The sequence below is a fragment of the Neoarius graeffei genome, chromosome 24, assembly GCF_027579695.1.
Source record: "Neoarius graeffei isolate fNeoGra1 chromosome 24, fNeoGra1.pri, whole genome shotgun sequence".
Taxonomy (NCBI): domain Eukaryota; kingdom Metazoa; phylum Chordata; class Actinopteri; order Siluriformes; family Ariidae; genus Neoarius; species Neoarius graeffei.
The window spans coordinates 30,650,359-30,657,813 of NC_083592.1; the positions used below are offsets into that span (position 1 = coordinate 30,650,359).

At 43.0% G+C, this 7,455-nt stretch overlaps 1 long non-coding RNA gene and 1 other non-coding gene across 2 annotated transcripts; both read left to right on the forward strand.

Annotated features, from left to right (window-relative positions):
• Nucleotides 1-713: 713 nt before the first annotated feature.
• LOC132872099 (uncharacterized) lies at nt 714-1,703 on the forward strand. The gene is made up of 3 exons (XR_009651383.1): nt 714-786; nt 1,075-1,323; nt 1,477-1,703. It is a non-coding gene; the product is annotated as an uncharacterized LOC132872099 (long non-coding RNA).
• A 4,439-nt stretch (nt 1,704-6,142) lies between these two features.
• LOC132872958 (U6 spliceosomal RNA) lies at nt 6,143-6,250 on the forward strand. The gene has a single exon (XR_009651511.1). It is a non-coding gene; the product is annotated as a U6 spliceosomal RNA (small nuclear RNA).
• The last annotated feature ends 1,205 nt before the right edge of the window (nt 6,251-7,455 follow it).

Sequence of the window (7,455 nt, forward strand, 5' to 3'; positions counted from 1 at the left end):
CTGTGTGTTTGAGTGAGTGTACATATCATGATTTATCATTATTAGTTATAGATAAGAAAGGATGTTGTTTCATATTATTTTCATTGAATGTATTTTTTTGTTTATACAGGTGAACTTATAGGTGTTGAGTACCTGTATAGCCAGACTGGGGAGGTGCTGCAGGACTTCACTTTAGATCCTGACAGTGAAGAATCTGCCCACCTGGATGCCTGCCGAGAGGAAGAGGACAATGAAGGCTATGAGGAGAGCAGCCCAGAGGAGGACCCTACCCTGTCCTCAATCCTTGTGGTGCCACGAGCACATGCTAGTCTCCATCTAAAGGTGCCGGTTGACAATCCCTCTGATGAGTGTAAGAAAGATTTTAATTAGTATACACCTAATCAGCCACAAGATTTTCTGTTTTTAATATGTCAGTATTTTGGATATTTTCCTTGCCATGTGTGAAAAGATAGATTATACTGACCAGCAGAATGTAATTTCATATGTCATAGTGAATGTTAATGAAGATTTTTATTTCCATTTTCATGTGTATTATTGTAATTTAATTTGTTATTGTTATTAACATCATCATGATTTGTAATATTGTTATTAATTCTACTATTATTACTTTCAGTTTTGGAATATATGAGACAGTCGAAGGTCAAGCGCCAGCTTTTTCAAGGTGACAGTTCAGCAAGTGTGGGAGCACCTCCACCGCTTTTGCCATCAAAGACGAGTGTGGCACCGCCTGACGGTCTGGCGTCACAATCTGCTGGCAGTCCAGTATCTTCCCCATCAGAAGCTGAGGTAATTTATGTGTCACAAATCTTTTGTGTGTGGAACATACATACCGACACTTGAAGAAATAAATATTTTGACGTTGTGCCATGGGCGGCACGGTGGTGTAGTGGTTAGCGCTGGTTGAACATTACTTTTTAAAATGATTTTCTGAAGCAATATTTTCTTATGTTAAATCTTATAATTCACAGCACACATAACTGATGGTGGAATTTTACACTAACATTTCAGTAATATGGTTACATTTGTAATTATGCATATACTTAGTATTTTGCCATTCTTTCCCTTTCAACGCAGATGTTTCTTGGGGCAGAATGCTGGACCAGCACAGTGGCCTGACTGCAATAGGTATGTCGAGTGTCTCATCTCAAAGCTGTGCGAGGACTGCCCATCGTCTGTGCGCAAGAACGGGGCCACCATTCAGCGCTGAACTCTCATCAGCCGTGCCTACAGAAATATCAGGCAGAAAGTCCTCAACAATGCCAGGGTTATGCAGGGCACCACCATACAGCTGGTTGAAATAAACCGCACCACCCTCACCCAATAGTAAATATTTAGAATTATCACTCCTTAAACAAACACGCTCTTGAGCACATCTATTTCAATTCTTTACAATTACATAGCTTTAGTTGCTGATAAAGCACTCTCACTGATCAAAATGATCTGCATGTTGCTTATTGTTTATATAATCGATTTCAGGCACAACAAAAAGGCTAAGAGGCAAGAGAAACAGATCCTGGAGCAAGGCATCACACTGGCGCCGCCTGCACCCTGCACGTCTTTTCCTCTCCCTCCTCCTGTGCAGAAACTGACCGCCATGCTTGTCCCTCCACAGCAGCGTCTATTCGTGTTCTCCCTTCCAATCAACACTAGTGGCCAAGCCAGCCTCCTGTCACCCTTCTTCTCCTGTCTGGAGAACTTGCACAGCCTTCGCCCATCAGCCCTCGGTCGACTAAGTGGTACCAGGAGAAGAAACACGCGAGAGAAGAAGCAGGCCACGTCTGTAAGAAATACATCAGATTCTGATGATCAGAACCAATGAGATGTCGTCGTGCCGGCAGTGTGGCAAAGAAAGAACAAGGGAGACGAACAAGGGAGACGCACAAGCAGTACTACGGAAATTGGTTTTGCTAGGAAACATCCAACGTTTTGTATGAAGAATGACGAAATCAATTTGCTGATAAGAAATATGGAAAGAAGAAATGAGCATTGTAGCTCATTCCAGGAGGAAGTGGCAAAAAACATTTAAAAACAATAACAAAAAAAAACATTAGAATCATGAAAAACAAACAAAAAAAAACATAATGTGGCCTAATTTTATCAAAATGTGAGATCTTTTACTTTTTGTTAAGTTAGAAGGTCCCAAGCACGCAAAAGCAGAGGGGAATGTTACAGTGTAATTAGAATTAAACAGCTAAGAGTCTCGTCTCGTCTTCATCCGCTTATCCGGGGCCAGGTCACAGAGGCAAGAGTCTCAGCATGGAAGCCCAAACTTCCCTTTCCCCAGACACCTCAGCCAGCTCCTCGGGAAGAACACAGAGGTGTTCCCAGGCCAGCCGAGAGACATAGTCCCTCCAGCGTGTCCTGGATCTTCCCCGGGGCCTCCTCCTGGGGGGACATGCCTGGAACACCTCCCCAGAGAGGCGTCCAGGAGGCATCCAAAAGAAACAGCTAAGAGTATTTTTGAAAATGAAACCACATTGCAAAGTTCCTTACTAAGGAGATAGAAGACCATCATGAAACAATTGATTTCCACTTTATCTAGGTTGATAATATCAAAATTGTATCTCAATATGTTCCTAATAAAGTACTTTCTCTGTTTAGACTATATACATGTTCACCGATTTATGAATACATACTTCTCACACACACACACATATATATATATATATATATATATATATATATATATATATATATATATATATATATAAAAACCCGATTCCAAAAAAGCTGGGACAAAGTACAAATTATAAATAAAATATATAAACCCGATTCCAAAAAAGTTGTGACAAAGTACAAATTGTAAATAAAAACGGAATGCAATCATTTACAAATCTCAAAAACTGATATTGTATTCACAATAGAACATAGACAACATATCAAATGTCGAAAGTGAGACATTTTGAAATTTCATGCCAAATATTGGCTCATTTGAAATTTCATCACAGCAATACATCTCAAAAAAGTTGGGACAGGGCAATAAGAGGCTGGAAAAGTTAAAGGTACAAAAAAGGAACAGCTGGAGGACCAAATTGCAGCTCATTAGGTCAATTGACAATAGGTCATTAACATAACTGGGTATAAAAAGAGCATCTTGGAGTGGCAGCGGCTCTCAGAAGTAAAGATGGGAAGAGGATCACCAATCCCCCTAATTCTGCGCCGACAAATAGTGGAGCAATATCAGAAAGGAGTTCGACAGTGTAAAATTGCAAAGAGTTTGAACATATCATCATCTACAGTGCATAATATCATCAAAAGATTCAGAGAATCTGGAAGAATCTCTGTGCGTAAGGGTCAAGGCCAGAAAACCATACTGGGTTAGTCTGGCTAACGCGACTTCAAAGCTCTGCGAGCATTTGGTCTGGCAAAGATATTAAGCCCAACCGTTTCCCAAAGTGCGTGGTTGACCCACCTCCCTGAAATGCCTCAGTTTGCTACTGGTCGAAGCCAGAAAAGGCTGTGACGAAACTTAAACCAATCACATCACTCTTTCCTCTGACGTATGTGACGTGACGGGGCTAACTGGTAGATTAAACTCTTACCGAAGCCGGTCAGGAGCAAGGTGAAAACGTCCTTCCTTTCAATAAATACCTCCAGGGCTGCTCTTTGCTCCGTTTTCAATGAGAACCTGCTCCATGTTCGTAATGTTTCTAGTGAATGAAGCGCTTCCGGCATAGATTCTGTAAACAATCTATGGCTTCCGGTCGCAGTTCTACTACGTCACTGCCTTGAACACGCCTCTACCCAGGGCCGTTGGAGATGCTCAAAGTTGATTGGCTCCCGATTTTTCGGGAGCTTGGAAGAGCTGTAGATAGCTTGCCTGGCCAGACTAAGCTCACAACAGGCCCTCGTGTTGCGTCACTCTTAGGATGGGCGGGCCCAGGCTAATACTGGGTGCCCGTGATCTTCGGGCCCTTAGACGGCACTGCATCACATACAGGCATGCTTCTGTATGGAAATCACAAAATGGGCTCACGAATATTTCCAGAGAACATCATCTGTGAACACAATTCACTGTGCCGTCCGCCATTGCCAGCTAAAACTCTATAGTTCAAAGAAGAAGCTGTATCTAAACATAATCCAGAAGCACAGACGTCTTCTCTGGGCCAAGGCTCATTTAAAATGGACTGTGGCAAAGTGGAAAACTGTTCTGTAGTCAGACGAATCAAAATTTGAAGTTCTTTATGGAAAGTTGTTATCAGCACTCAGTTCAGAAGCCTGCATCTCTGATGGTATGGGGTTGCATTAGTGCATGTGGCATGGGAAGACACCATCAATGCTGAAAGGTATATCCAGGTTCTAGAGCAACATATGCTCCCATCCAGACAACGTCTCTTTCAGGGAAGACCTTGCATTTTCCAACATGACAATGCCAAACCACATACTGCATCAATTACAGCATCATGGCTGCGTAGAAGAAGGGTCCGGGTACTGAACTGGCCAGCCTGCAGTCCAGATCTTTCACCCATAGAAAACATTTGGCGCATCATAAAACGGAAGATACGACAAAAAAAAGACCTAAGACAGTTGAGCAACTAGAATCCTACATTAGACAAGAATGGGTTAACATTCCCATCCCTAAACTTGAGCAACTTGTCTCCTCAGTCCCCAGACGTTTACAGACTGTTGTAAAGAGAAAAGGGGATGTCTCACAGTGGGAAACATGGCCTTGTCCCAACTTTTTTGTGATGTGTTGTCATGAAATTTAAAATCACCTAATTTTTCTCTTTAAATGATACATTTTCTCAGTTTAAACATTTGATATGTCATCTATGTTCTATTCTGAATAAAATATGGAATTTTGAAACTTCCACATCATTGCATTCCGTTTTTATTTACAATTTGTACTTTGTCCCAACTTTTTTGAATCGGAGTTGTATATATAGTGTGTGTCTAAGTATGAATACACACACTCACTCACACACATATATACATATATGTTATTTACCAGCTGGGAGGTCCGTATCGTGAAATACCGTGACCGAGGTCTTGAAAGTACTGAGCCCCTCTGGGCCGAGGTCAGTATTCAAGGCCGAGGTCACGGTATTTCACCATACGGACCGACCTTAAGCTGGTAAATAATATATTTAAATTTTTCTTTACCAAATTCTAACAGAAAACGAGAGCGCCCGAAAGGGAAAACCAAGGCGAGCCGCCATTTTGAATCCTCATTCACAGCTATAATGCAAATTGCTTCCTCCTCGATATACAAGTGCACTTCCATGGCAGGAAAACAACTACATTTTGCCTCCTATGTAGTTCCCTATTTATACAAATAGGAGTCATTCAGGATTCAGCCATGTTTTTGCTCGGTGTTAGCAAATTACAGGTTTTTAGTTTTCTCCTGAAATGTTTTCTATTTCTTCTTCCTCAGGGTAGTAAAACTCGCTTTCGCTGTGAACAGTCGTTATCGCTATCCATGCTGTAAAATTAATGCTATTCTCCTGAGAAATGCTGGCAAAAATGTAAGATTTTTGATAATCTTATAAATAAATCTTATAAAAAAAAAGATAAACGTTGACAAAAAAATGCTACTATGTTTGTTGTTGTGAACGAGCGAGTCGCCAGAGAGCCATAACCAGGGTCCGTATCGTAGGATACGGAGCCGCTCGCCAGCCAATCAGAGTGCAGGATTTGATGGAAACCAGACCGCGAAAAAAAACAATTATTTACCAGCTTAAGGTCGGTTCGTATGGTGAAATAGCATGAGCTCAGCCCAGAGGGCCTCGGTCAGTACTTTCAAGACCTCGGTCACGGTATTTCACGATACGGCCCTCCCAGCTGGTAAATAACACACACACACACATCACGCATGAATCCCTCGCACGTGTGCGATCACGAGCACAAATGACTGATGACATCACCACAAAGAGAACCAATCAGAACACCAGCAGCTGCTCAACCGTCCATACTCCCAGCATGCACCTCTGTAGGCTGAGAAAAAGTGTAGAATTTTGAAGTGTTTACTGGTTAATTTGGGGGATTGTTATATCTGTAAAGTCCATAAAGTGTGTGTGTGTATGTGGATTCAGATCAGTTCTGTGACTCTCCTGAACGAATTTGGGGGTTTTCGCACTCACCCTAGACAGGAAACGTTGTAATCAAGTGGGGTCTTTATAGTGGCTGTTCAACTAGTGTATTTGTGCTTGCTACGGCAGCACATATACAAAAATTGGATCGATACAGAGAAGATTAGCATGGCCCCTGGCGCAAGGATGACACGCATAATCGTGAAGCGTTTCAATTTTTTTTTCTATTTTCCAGCGGAGCACCATACCTAAGAAAAAATGGTAAACCCATCGAATCGATTTTTTGTGGTTTGTCCGTGTACGTGTACCACCAGTCATACACACCGCCTAGTGGTCAGTGTTAGTAATTACCAGTCATACACACCGCCTAGTGGTCAGTGTTAGTAATTACGTCATACACACCGCCTAGTGGTCAGTGTTAGTAATTACGTCATACACACCGCCTAGTGGTCAGTGTTAGTAATTACCAGTCATACACACCGCCTAGTGATCAGTTAGTAATTACCAGTCATACACACCGCCTAGTGGCCAGTGTTAGTAATTACCAGTCATACACACCGCCTAGTGGCCAGTGTTAGTAATTACCAGTCATACACACCGCCTAGTGGTCAGTGTTAGTAATTACCAGTCATACACACCGCCTAGTGATCAGTTAGTAATTACCAGTCATACACACCGCCTAGTGGCCAGTGTTAGTAATTATCAGTCATACACACCGCCTAGTGGCCAGTGTTAGTAATTACCAGTCATACACACCGCCTAGTGGTCAGTGTTAGTAATTACCAGTCATACACACCGCCTAGGCACGGTGGTGTAGTGGTTAGCGCTGTCGCCTCACAGCAAGAAGGTCCTGGGTTCGAGCCCCGGGGCCGGCGAGGGCCTTTCTGTGTGGAGTTTGCATGTTCTCCCCGTGTCCGCGTGGGTTTCCTCCGGGTGCTCCGGTTTCCCCCACAGTCCAAAGACATGCAGGTTAGGTTAACTGGTGACTCTAAATTGACCGTAGGTGTGAATGTGAGTGTGAATGGTTGTCTGTGTCTATGTGTCAGCCCTGTGATGACCTGGCGACTTGTCCAGGGTGTACCCCGCCTTTCGCCCGTAGTCAGCTGGGATAGGCTCCAGCTTGCCTGCGACCCTGTAGAAGGATAAAGCGGCTAGAGATAATGAGATGAGATGAGATGAGACACACCGCCTAGTGGCCAGTGTTAGTAATTACCAGTCATACACACCGCCTAGTGGTCAGTGTTAGTAATTACCAGTCATACACACCGCCTAGTGGCCAGTGTTAGTAATTACCAGTCATACACACCGCCTAGTGGTCAGTGTTAGTAATTACCAGTCATACACACCGCCTAGTGGCCAGTGTTAGTAATTACCAGTCATACACACCGCCTAGTGGTCAGTGTTAGTAATTACCAGTCATACACAC